At 40.5% G+C, this 11,953-nt stretch overlaps 1 pseudogene; it reads left to right on the top strand.

Moving 5' to 3' along the window:
* The first annotated feature begins 600 nt into the window (after positions 1–600).
* LOC133248782 (transmembrane emp24 domain-containing protein 7-like) lies at positions 601–1,169 on the top strand (annotated as a pseudogene).
* Positions 1,170–11,953: the final 10,784 nt, after the last annotated feature.

Raw genomic sequence — 11,953 nt, 5'->3', positions numbered from 1 at the left:
ATTATCATATAATTCAGCAATCTCACTTCTGGATATATATTCAAAGGAAATGAAATTATTATTTTGCAGAGGTATTTGCAACTCCATGTTCATTGCAGCATAGTTCATAATAGGCAAGACAGGGAAACAACTTGCATGTACATCACTGGAAGAATTTTAAGGACAATATATACATGTACATATATACATATGTGTATACATACACACAGAGTGGAATATTATGCAGCCATAGAAAAGGAAATCTTGCCATTTGAGACAACGTGGTGGGACCTTGAGGGCATTATGCTAATGTAATAAGTCAGATCAAGAAATAAAAATAGCTTTTTTTTTTCCACCTGTCCTCTGCTGGCTATACTTCTGCTCCCCAGGTTGTTCTGGCATCTGGGCCCTGGTCACTCAGTACTTTCCACCATACCCAGCAACTCGCTCCACATCTTGAATCTCTCCGAGGCTCGGAGCATCTTGGCAGTGCGTCTTCGTGATGCCACCTCAGCCGAGGCCTGCAGCGTGCAGTGAGTCAGTGCAGACCCAACCCCGAGTCCCTGCAGCTCCGTTGGGGCCACCGTCTCGGGTTGCCCCACACAGTGCTGGGTGGCCGCCATGGGCCGTTGGTACTGCAGGCTGCTCCTGATGCTGCTGTTCCTGGTGCCAGGCTCTGGCAGCGCCTGCGAGAGCACCTTCGAGCTGCCTGACAATGCCAAGCAGTGTTTCCACGAGGACATCACACAGGGCACCAAGTGCACCCTCCAGTTCCAGGTAATTACTGGTGGTCACTGTGATGTAGATTGTCGACTAGAAGATCCTGTTGTATAAGGAGATGAAGAAACAGTATGATAATTATACCTTCACAGCCTCCAAAAATGGGACATACAAATTTTGCTTCAGCAAAGAATTTTCTACTTTCACACATAAAAATGTATATTTTGATTTTCAAGTTGGAGAAGATCCACCTTTGTTTCCTGGTGACAATCGAGTCAGGGCTCTTACCTAGATGCAATCTGTCTGTGTTTCAATTCATGAAGCTCTGAAATCTGTCATTGACTATCAGACTCACTTCTGATTGAGAGAAGCTCAAGGCCGAAGCAGCGCTGAGGATCTAAATACATGAGTGACCTACTGGTTAGTAAGAGAAGCCCTCATTCTTCTGGTGGTTAGCATAGGGCAGGTATTTCTTTTAAAAAGCTTTTTCTCAGATAAAAGAACCAGGACAACTTGTGTTGAATCTTAACTACATTTTGAGAATTGATTACATTGCCACTGTAATATTGCTGTCCTCTAATTAACTTTAGGTACAGAAGAAGTTAATATTGGCAACATTTTTAGAATCTTACTCATACACCTGTGGGGGTGGGGGGAGGGATGTACAATGCATATCCCCAAGCTGTGGAAAGGACACCTTTTTTTTATTTGTAAAGGTAGAAAAACTTTGGGGCTTATTTTGGGCTATTCAAAAATATTCAACACAATGATCTACATTTTTATGGGTTGTTACTATCTACTCTTTGCACACTAAACTTTAGTCATTTTGATACCTTTTAACTATTTAAAAGTACTTTTCTGGTAAGTTGTGGATATTTTCAAAGCCTTTAGTTTAATGTCAACATGTGTTGTGGAGGAAGAAAGTTAACTTTTAGTTGTTTATAGTAAATAAAGTTTTGTTTTTAAGAAAACCAAATGTGATTAACTGTAGCCAAAGCCCTAATCTGCACTGTTTAATTTTATGAGGAGACAAATCTATCATAGAAATGTTAGTTAATATTGATAAAATTTTAAACTGACACATCACGGTTTAATTTTTTTCTCAGTAGCTTGGAAAATGTCATTTTTGTTCTTTGGGTTTATTCTATGATCTATATAACCAGTTATGTTATTTTTTTTCTTTCATAAAGATATTCTGACCTCACAGGAGCAAGTATGTTTCAGTAACATAATAGAGTTTACACAAACCTTAAAAAAATCGGACTATTGTTAACAGGTAGAATAATTACAGAATAATTTAAGACACTACAATGGGGAGCAAAATGACATGAGAAAACTTTTAGTGAGTTATTAGCACATGTTACATTTTCAGTGCTTTTACAAAGAAAAAAGGTGATCTGTTTCATTGTAAACATTTGAATTGACTAGTTCTTGCTCTAATGTGGTTTTAAGGTCTGGAGTCATTCCCAGCTTAAATTGACAGTTGTTAATATGAAAGTTATGAAAGTAGTGGAGAAGGCAATGGCACCCCACTCCAGTACTCTTGCCTGGAAAATCCCATGGATGGAGGAGCCTGGTAGGCTGCAGTCCATGGGGTCGCTAAGAGTTGGATATGACTGAGCGACTTCACTTTCACTTTTCACTTTCATGCACTGGAGGAGGAAATGGCAACCCACTCCAGTGTTCTTGCCTGGAGAATCCCAGGGACAGCGGGGCCTGGTGGGCTGCCATCTATGGGGTCACACAGAGTGGGACACAACTGAAGTGACTTAGTAGTAGTAGTAATATGAAAGTAAAAGTGTAAAAGTGCCATACATTTTATTCTAGTGGGTGTGATGCACTGAGTAGTTAGTTTCTGTGGTTTTTTCTTTCTTTTTCTTTTTGTTGTTATTGTTTTTTTGTCTTGCACATGTAATTCATACAATTTCTGATTTAGCAGCCCTATGGCAGAAAGTGAAGAAGAACTGAAGAGCCTCTTGATGAAAGTGAAAGAGAAGAGTTAAAAATGTTGGCTTAAGCTCAACATTAGAAAACGAAAATCATGGCATCCGGTCCCATCACTTCATGGCAAATAGATGGGGAAACAGTGGAAACAGTGTCAGACTTTATTTTTCTGGGTTCCAAAATCACTGCGGATGGTGATTGCAGCCATGAAATTAAAAGACGCTTGCTCCTCGGAAGGAAAGTTATGACCAACCTAGACAGCATATTCAAAAGCAGAGACATTACTTTGCCAACAAAGGTCCGTCTAGTCAAGGCTATGGTTTTTCCAGTGGTCATGTATGGATGTGAGAGTTGGACTATAAAGAAAGCTGAGCTCCGAAGAATTGATGCTTTTGAACTGTGGTGTTGGAGAATACTCCTGAGAAGACTCCTTGGACTGCAAGGAGATCCAACCAGTCCATCCTAAAGGAGATCAGTCCTGGGTGTTCATTGGAGGGACTGATGTTGAAGCTGAAACTCCAATACTTTGGCCACCTGATGCAGAGAGCTGACTCATTTGCAAAGACCCTGATTCTGGGAAAGATTGACGGCAGGAGGAGAAGGGGATGACAGAGGATGAGATGGTTGGATGGCATCACCGACACAATGGAAATGGATTTGAGTGGACTCCAGGAGTTCGTGATGGACAGGGAGGCCCTGGCGTGCTGCGGCTCATGTGGTCACAGAGTCAGACATGACTGAGCGACTGAACTGAAGATGATTTAAAAATTTAGAATGTTGTGTGTGTTTTTCTTATTTGATAATCTTCATTGGGTTCATTGGGTTGTACTGCATTCAATGAGTATTAAACAATGCATTTTCTATACACCATAGGGTTTAGTCTGTATTTATATTTTATAACTTGTATAGATTGAGCTGACTGAAATAAGATTTTGCTCCAAGTATTCTAGGATAGAATACAAGATGATGAAAAATTGTGTTTAAAGCTCTTATGCTGTTAAAAAAAAATTACTACTGCTTTTTCCATGTTTCTCTTCCCCACCTAAAAGTGATGAGTGCTGGCAATATGAATGGCATATTGTTAGGACTTTGGTATGTAGTACCACAGAATACTGATTGGACAGCAATTTTAGTCACTTACCACCAGGGACTAGAAGTTAGCTCTTAATTCTTAGTTGTCTTAAAATGCACATACACTTCTGCATGTAAGAGCAAGATGAATTCAGGTTGTCCTGCTTTCTAATTTAAAATGCTACAGTGTAGCAAAGGATGAACATATTTTCAACCCTTTAATTCTAAAATGTTTGAAGACCAAATAGCTACTCCTTCAACAATATTTATCAATGGATTAAGCACTGAAGTTTAAGATTTTGCAGATTTCTCTGTTGGGGTTCTTATATTGGAGTTGTCCTACAGCTTTTTAAGTGTCCCTCTATATTTAGATCGGCAAATTTTAAACAGTAATGTTAAAGTGATTAACCTGAGAGTATGGTAAATGTCCTTTTCTGGTTGTCTGCCTACTCTGTTGTGTTCAGATAGTTACACCACAATTAAGCAGAGTTGGGTATCATCAAAGTGCTGAGTTTGGCATAGATAATGCATTTATTTAATCTGTGCCTATCAAAACTTCATGATATTTAAAGACTATTACCACAAATAACCTGTGATGAAACTATTGAAGTATATTAAAAAGTTTTAAATCACCACTGTTACTTGTTGTAGAAAATAATACTGACTTAATCTAGTCTGTAACTTGTTAAAGTTTGATGGCTTGTCTATACTTAATAGGTATGTATATAAAAATTAGAAAATACATGTCTACCTGCATATGATTACTACGTAAACTTTTCCTTCTCCTATATAATTTGTAGCTCATCTTTTTTCTTTAATCCTTTTATAACTTGTTGCAACAGTTTGAATTTCTCAAATGTTTATATTTGGACACTTGGCTGAGAATACTTATTTAAACATCATTAGCTGTATATATTTTTAAAGTAGAATAAATAATGGGAAGGGACTTGATATGCAAGTTTATACTAAAATTCCAACTGTGTGAAGATACATTTAAAAATATTACTTTGCTAATAATCTAAACATTCTTTTTATTAAAGAAGCAGATGGTCTGGGGTTCACAGCTTTATTCCTGGTTTGATGATAATCAACTTTGAAAACACAGTGGACTGAAAAGCAATTTTATTCTTTTAAAGGTTTCCTTTAAATCTCTATACTATCCATTTTTGCTTCAGTTTGTAAATGTGTAACATTTTTTTGTTAAATAGGACAAAGCAGACCCTATGACTATTGTTTTCAAAAATTAAACAAATTTATATATATATATTTATTTAACTTATTTAACTTTTTATTTATTTAACTTATTTATTTAACCATTTAACTTATATGCAGAGTACATCATGAGAAATGCTGGACTGGAAGAAACACAAGCTGGAATCAAGATTGCCGGGAGAAATATCAATAACCTCAGATATGCAGATGACACCACCCTTATGGCAGAAAGTGAAGAGGAACTCAAAAGCCTCTTGATGAAGGTGAAAGTGGAGAGTGAAAATGTTGGCTTAAAGCTCAACATTCAGAAAACGAAGATCATGGCATCCAGTCCCATCACTTCATGGGAAATAGATGAGGAAACAGTGTCAGACTTTATTTTCTGGGCTCCAAAACCACTGCAAATGGTGACTGCAGCCATGAAATTAAAAGACGCTTACTCCTTGGAAGGAAAGTTATGACCAACCTAGATAGCATATTGAAAAGCAGAGACATTACTTTGCCAACAAAGGTCCGTCTAGTCAAGGCTATGGTTTTTCCTGTGGTCATGTATGAATGTGAGAGTTGGACTGTGAAGAAGGCTGAGCACCCAAGAACTGATGCTTTTGAAGTGTGGTGTTGGAGAGGACTCTTGAGAGTCCCTTGGACTGCAAGGAGATCCAACCAGTCCATTCTAAAGGAGATCAGCCCTGGGATTTCTTTGGAAGGAATGATGCTAAAGCTGAAAATCCAGTACTTTGGCCACCTCATGTGAAGAGTTGAATCATTGGAAAAGACTCTGATGCTGGGAGGAGTTGGGGGCAGGAGGAGAAGGGGACGACAGAGGATGAGATGGCTGGATGGCATCACTGGCTCGATGGACGTGAATCTGAGTGAACTCTGGGAGTTGGTGATGGACAGGGAGGCCTGGCGTGCTGCGATTCATGGGGTCGCAAGGAGTCAGACATGACTGAGCGACTGATCTGATCTGATATATATATATATATATATATATATATATATATATAAAGAAATAAAAATGCAGTATGATTGTTTTGCAGAAAGTTTTCACTTTTGTCTCAGGTTCAAAGGATTTTTTAGCAAAATAAGTCACTCATTCTATACAAATAAATTATATTTCTTAGAGAATTATCTAGCTTACTTTCAACATACTAACATTAAAAGAAAAGAGAAATAGAAGAGGACACATCACTAAATTGGGTTTTGACCAACATCCAGGCTTAAACAGCGCTGGGAAGTCCTCTGACACAGCACATCTGGGATCCTCACTGGGAAAAGGTCCTAGGCAGCCCATCTGTCCATTCCATGGGTGAGGCTTTGGACTGCTGTCTGTGGGTTCCTGCTTACAATCTCCAGGCTGCAAATGGTATCATGAGCCTGTGAGCAAAACTGCAGCTCTGCTATCATGTTAATTATTATTATTATTTTTTTACAATGCTGTTTGCTTTGGTCTGCAAATCTTGGAATGTAGTTAAGTCCCCAGTTGGCTAGATCCTCTCCAGGGGCTCAACAAACTCCGAGATCCACCCTCTGTCTATGGTGCCTCTCAGCCAGCAATGACAGCAGGCATGGCTGACACAGGAGTAGTTAGGGCAGGGTCAAGCAGGTTAGAAGCAAGGTCTGAGGCCTGCTCTGCTTTGCCTCTGAAGCCTAAACAAGACTATCTATTTAATTTCTCTCACTTATATGTGGGATCTAAAAAAGCCAAACTCATAGAAACAGAGACTGGATATTAGCTGACAGGAGCTGGGGTTGGGGGAAATGTGGAGATGTTGACAAATGGGTACCAACTTCCAGTTATAAGATGAATAAGTTCTGGGAATCTAATGGACTGCATGGTGACTATAGGTAACAATATGGTATTATATACTTGAAAGCTGCTGAGAGAGTAGATCTTAAAAGTTATCACTGTAAAATTAAAAAATGGTAATTATTGTATTGTATGTATGTGAAAATCGCTTGGTCATGTCCAACTCTCTGCAACCCATGGACTGTAGCCCGCCAGGCTCCTCTGCCCATGGGATTCTCTAGGCAAGAATAGTGCATGGGTTGCCATTTCCTCCTCCAGGGGATCTTCCTGACCCAGGCATCGAACCTGGGCTCCCACATTACAGGCAGATTCTTTACTGTCTGAGCCACCAGGGACATTTTGCAATATTTACATGTATCAAATGATCATGCTATGTATCTTAAATTTACAAATATGTTAATTATATGTCTAAAGAACTGGGAAAAAAAGAGTTCCTATTTTGTTTTACGATGGGGAAATGTTATATTGCAAGGAGCAGAAGCTTCTGGGTATTGAGAGCCTGGGTATGGAGGTTGTACTGGGCTAGTCATGCTGTTTAAGAGGGCTGAGGACCCCATAGATTCGGATGGTGACTATTAACATATAGTTAACGATATTAGCTCAGCAATATGTGAACCATGAACTTCCAGATGTTCAAGCTGGTTTTAGAAAAGGCAGAGGAACCAGACATCAAATTGCCAGCATCTGCTGGATCATGGAAAAAGCAAGAGAGTTCCAGAAGAACATCTATTTCTGCTTTATTGACTATGCCAAAGCCTTTGACTGTGTGGATCACAATAAACTCTAGAAAATTCTTCAAGAGATGGGAATACCAGACCACCTGACCTGCCTCTTGAGAAATTTGTATGCAAGTCAGGAAGCAACAGTTAGAACCGGACATGGAACAACAGACTGGTTCCAAATAGGAAAAGGAGTACGTCAAGGCTGTATATTGTCACCCTGTTTATTTAACTTATATGCAGAGTACATCATGAGAAATGTTGGACTGGAAGGAACACAAGCTGGAATCAAGATTGCTGGAAGAAATATCAATAACCTCAGTTATGCAGATGACACCACCTTTATGGCAGAAAGTGAAGAGGAACTAAAAAGCCTCTAAAGGTGAAAGTGGAGAGTGAAAAAGTTTGGCTTAAAGCTCAACATTCAGAAAACGAAGATCATGGCATCCAGTCCCATCACTTCATGGGAAATGGATGAGGAAACAGTGTCAGACTTTATTTTCTGGGCTCCAAAATCACTGCAGATGGTGACTGCAGCCATGAAATTAAAAGACGCTTACTCCTTGGAAGGAAAGTTATGACCAACCTAGATAGCATATTCAAAAGCAGAGACATTACTTTGCCAACAAAGGTCCATCTGGTCAAGGCTATGGTTTTTCCTGTGATCATGTATGGATGTGAGAGTTGGACTGTGAAGAAGGCTGAGTGCCCAAAGAATTGATGCTTTGAACTGTGGTGTTGGAGAACACTCTTCCAACACTCTTGAGAGTCCCTTGGACTGCAAGGAGATCCAACCAGTCCATTCTAAAGGAGATCAGCCCTGGGATTTCTTTGGAAGGAGTGATGCTAAAGCTGAAACTCCAGTACTTTGGCCACCTCATGCGAAGAGTTGACTCATTGGAAAAGACTCTGATGCTGGGAGGGATTGGGGGCAAGAGGAGAAGGGGACAACAGAGGATGAGATGGCTGGATGGCATCACTGACTCGATGGACGTGAGTCTGAGTGAACTCTGGGAGTTGGTGATGGACAGGGAGGCCTGGTGTGCTGCGATTCATGGGGTCGCAAAGAGTCGGACACGACTGAGCGACTGATCTGATCTGCTCTGATCTGGTAGTGTGATGGATGTTAACCACACTGGTGCTAAACATTTTGTAACATATGCATTCAGTAATCCCCACTTACCTGTAGTTTCCCTTTCTGGTGGTTCAGTTATCACCTGAAAATAGCAAATGGAAAATCCCATAAATAAATAAATTAATATGTTGCAAACTGTTCACTGTCCTGAGTAGGGTGATGAGATCTTGCACCTTCTTCCTTCCTCCAACCTGGTGTATGGATCAACCCTTTGTTCAGTGTATGCAGTTGTAGGTGCTACTCACCATTCATTGCTTAACAACCGTCTTCAGTTACCAAACTGACTGTCTGGACATTGCCGTGCTTGTGTTTAAATAACCCTTATGTTACTTAAGGGCTTCCATGATAGCTCAGTTGGTAAAGAATCCACCTGCACTGCAGGAGATTCCCGTTTGATTCCTGGGTTGGGAAGATCCACTGGAGAAGGGATAAGTCACCCACTCCAGTGTTCTTGGGCTTCCCTTGTGGCTCAGCTGGAAAAGAATATGCCTGCAATGAGGGAGACCTGCGTTTGATACCTGGGTTGGGAAGATCCCCTGGAAAAGGGAAAGGCTACCCATTCCAGTATTCTGGCCTGGAGAATCTCATGGGCTGTGTAAGTTGATGGGGTCGCAAAGAGTCGCATATGACTGAGTGACTTTCATTTTATGGTACTTATAATGGCCCCGCAGCACAAGAATAATGATGCTTGCAATTCAGATATTCTCTTACTGTGCCTAATTTGTAAATTAAACTTCATCACACATAGGTATTGGAGAAGGCAATGGCACCCCACTCCAGTACTCTTGCCTGGAAAATGCCATGGATGGAGGAGCCTGGTAGGCTGCAGTCCATGGGGTCGCAAAGCGTCGGACACAATTGAGCGACTTCACTTTCACTTTTCACTTTTCACTTTCATGCATTGGAGAAGGAAATGGCAACCCACTCCATTGTTCTTGCCTGGAGAATCCCAGGGAAATGGGGAGACTGGTGGGCTGCCGTCTATGGGGTCGCACAGAGTCGGACACGACTGAAGTGACTTAGCAGCAGTAGCAGCAGCACACATAGGTATGTATAGGAAAAAGCAGTTTGTAATAGGATTTGATACTGTCCATGGTGGCAGGTATTCTCTGGGGTCTTGGAATGTATCTTCTGAGAATAAGGGGAGACTGCTGTATATCAAATGATTATGTTGTACACATGAAATGAACATACTATTATATGTTAATTGTAGCTCAATTAAAATAAAAGGATTAGGGAATAGAGACAATGGCTGGAGGGGCATATATGGTCAGAGACCCTCTCTTCATGGGTGAGACAGAAGTCATTGAAGTACTGGAAGATGAAGTGTTGGCCTCCTCCTTAAAGTGTTACGATGGTAAATCTCCTTAGTATGGGGACCAGAGTGGATTACATCTGGAGAATCTCACCAGAAAATAATTCAGAAATCCTCAGGGCATCAGGAAATGGATTTAGTCCTAAGCCATGCAGGTTCCAGAAAGCTACAGGTTGGAGTCTTCACCCTAGCCTCCTCCAAACTGCCTCACTTTCTTCCAGTGAAGGACTCTTAGGACAGAGAGAAGTTCTTCACTATTAACCTGTGTTCCAGGGACTAAAGCACTCCATTTCTGTAACACACAGTTTATATTCTTCTTACTTCTCACTTGACACTTTTTCTACCATCCTCTAAATAATCTTGCGCTTTTGGTTTTGGTGAGGTTTCATACAGATGCTTCATTGGTTGTATTGTTTACCCAGCCTTCAGCCCATCGTCCTATGGTGGGAGGAGGCAGATTCAGTTTTAGCTGCAGTCTGCCCATATTGACCATACCATTCAGGCATCTGCCTTCCTTCTACGTGAGGAATACCACTTTCTTTAAAACATGTATTTTGTGTGATGCGAGGATTTCCATGGGCTTTCTCTTCTACTGTCTCTTATGGGAAAAATTCCTACAGTAATCATTCTGGTAAATTCATATAAAAATTCCTACAGGAATCATTCTGGTAAATTCATATAAAAGATGATTTTGGATTTCTAGTTGGATTCTATAATTCACTGTCTTCTGGGTTTCAATATCTTGATTCTTTCTTTGTCCTTGTAGCTCTTTGCCTCTGAAAAGTGATATTTAGCACTCATAATTCTTTGTGCTAAACCTCCCTGGCTGTTTCCACCAAACCCCACAAGTACCTTTCTGCTAAGAGTGTGGGTGGCATGGTGGCGTATTCTTGGTATTTTTACTGAATGTTTTGGTAAGCTAAGTTGGTTTCTTGTTACTATATACAAATATTACAGTTTATCAATTTTGGAAAAGTCCATATAGAAAAGCCTTACCAGCCACTCTATTTCCTAAAATTTGGAAAGTTATGCAAATTCATAGCCAAAAAGAACTCAAACTGGACTTTCCTGGTGGTACAGAGGATTAGAATTTGCCTGCCAATGCAGGTGCACAGGTTTTATCCCTGGTCTGGGGAGATTCCACATGCCGTGGATAACTGAGCCTGAGTGCCACAACTGCTGAAGCCTGGTGATCTAGGGCCTCTGCTCTTCAAAGTGAAGCCACTGTAATGAGAAACCTGTGTACCAGAATGAAGAGTTCTCACTTCAACTAGAGAAAGTGATCACATAGCAACAATGACCCAGCACAACCCCAAATAAATAAATTATAAAAAAGGGGATATGAGACTTCAAAACAAGTATCATTTTTTAAAAAAAAAAACCCAAACTTCCTGTGTTTGATCATGAACATCTGTGAAATCCAGAGACAATAGAGCCAATCAGTCAATTAATTAACTTATTATTAACTTCCCTATAAGGTTGCCTGTCTCTGCAGTCTTTACTTGGATGGATGCCTCAAAGCCCCTGTTTCCTGGCCCTCTCTCATACTTTGATTTCTTTCCTTCCCTTCTCACAGTTAAGGCTACATCCTGCTACATACCCTGAGTTAATGTAGTGACATGTGTGTGTATGAACATTTAATTTCATCTTTAATGACTAATTTCTTTCTGCTTTGGGAAAGCAGCAATAAGTTACAGATCAGGGAGGTCCAGACTTCTTGGGCCACTGAGTCTCCTGGGAAAATCCTAGCAATTTGTCAGGACTAATACGTCCTGTCTCTGTAGCCTGACCCTCCTGCTCCTCCTCTGACAGGTTGTGCAGAGCAGTTGAGCTGTCTGAGTTCTACAGCATCCTTTGAGATCAGATCCAGAGGGCTCTCCTCTCGTAAAGTGAAAGACTAATGAAGCTGTTTTCATTTTTATGCAAAAGAACTCTTCCTGCTCATCTTCTTCCTGATGTCATATAGACGAGGCTGCAGTACTTTTTTAATTGCAGTTTTTCTTCCTGTGATGTTCCTGCGTGGTTTTTACTTGAAAAGCAGCCAAATG

This window comes from Bos javanicus, chromosome 5 (genome assembly GCF_032452875.1).
Source record: "Bos javanicus breed banteng chromosome 5, ARS-OSU_banteng_1.0, whole genome shotgun sequence".
Classification (NCBI taxonomy): Eukaryota; Metazoa; Chordata; class Mammalia; order Artiodactyla; family Bovidae; genus Bos; species Bos javanicus.
The sequence above is the reverse complement of the archived record's forward strand: the minus strand, read 5'-3'. Positions and strand labels throughout refer to the sequence as shown.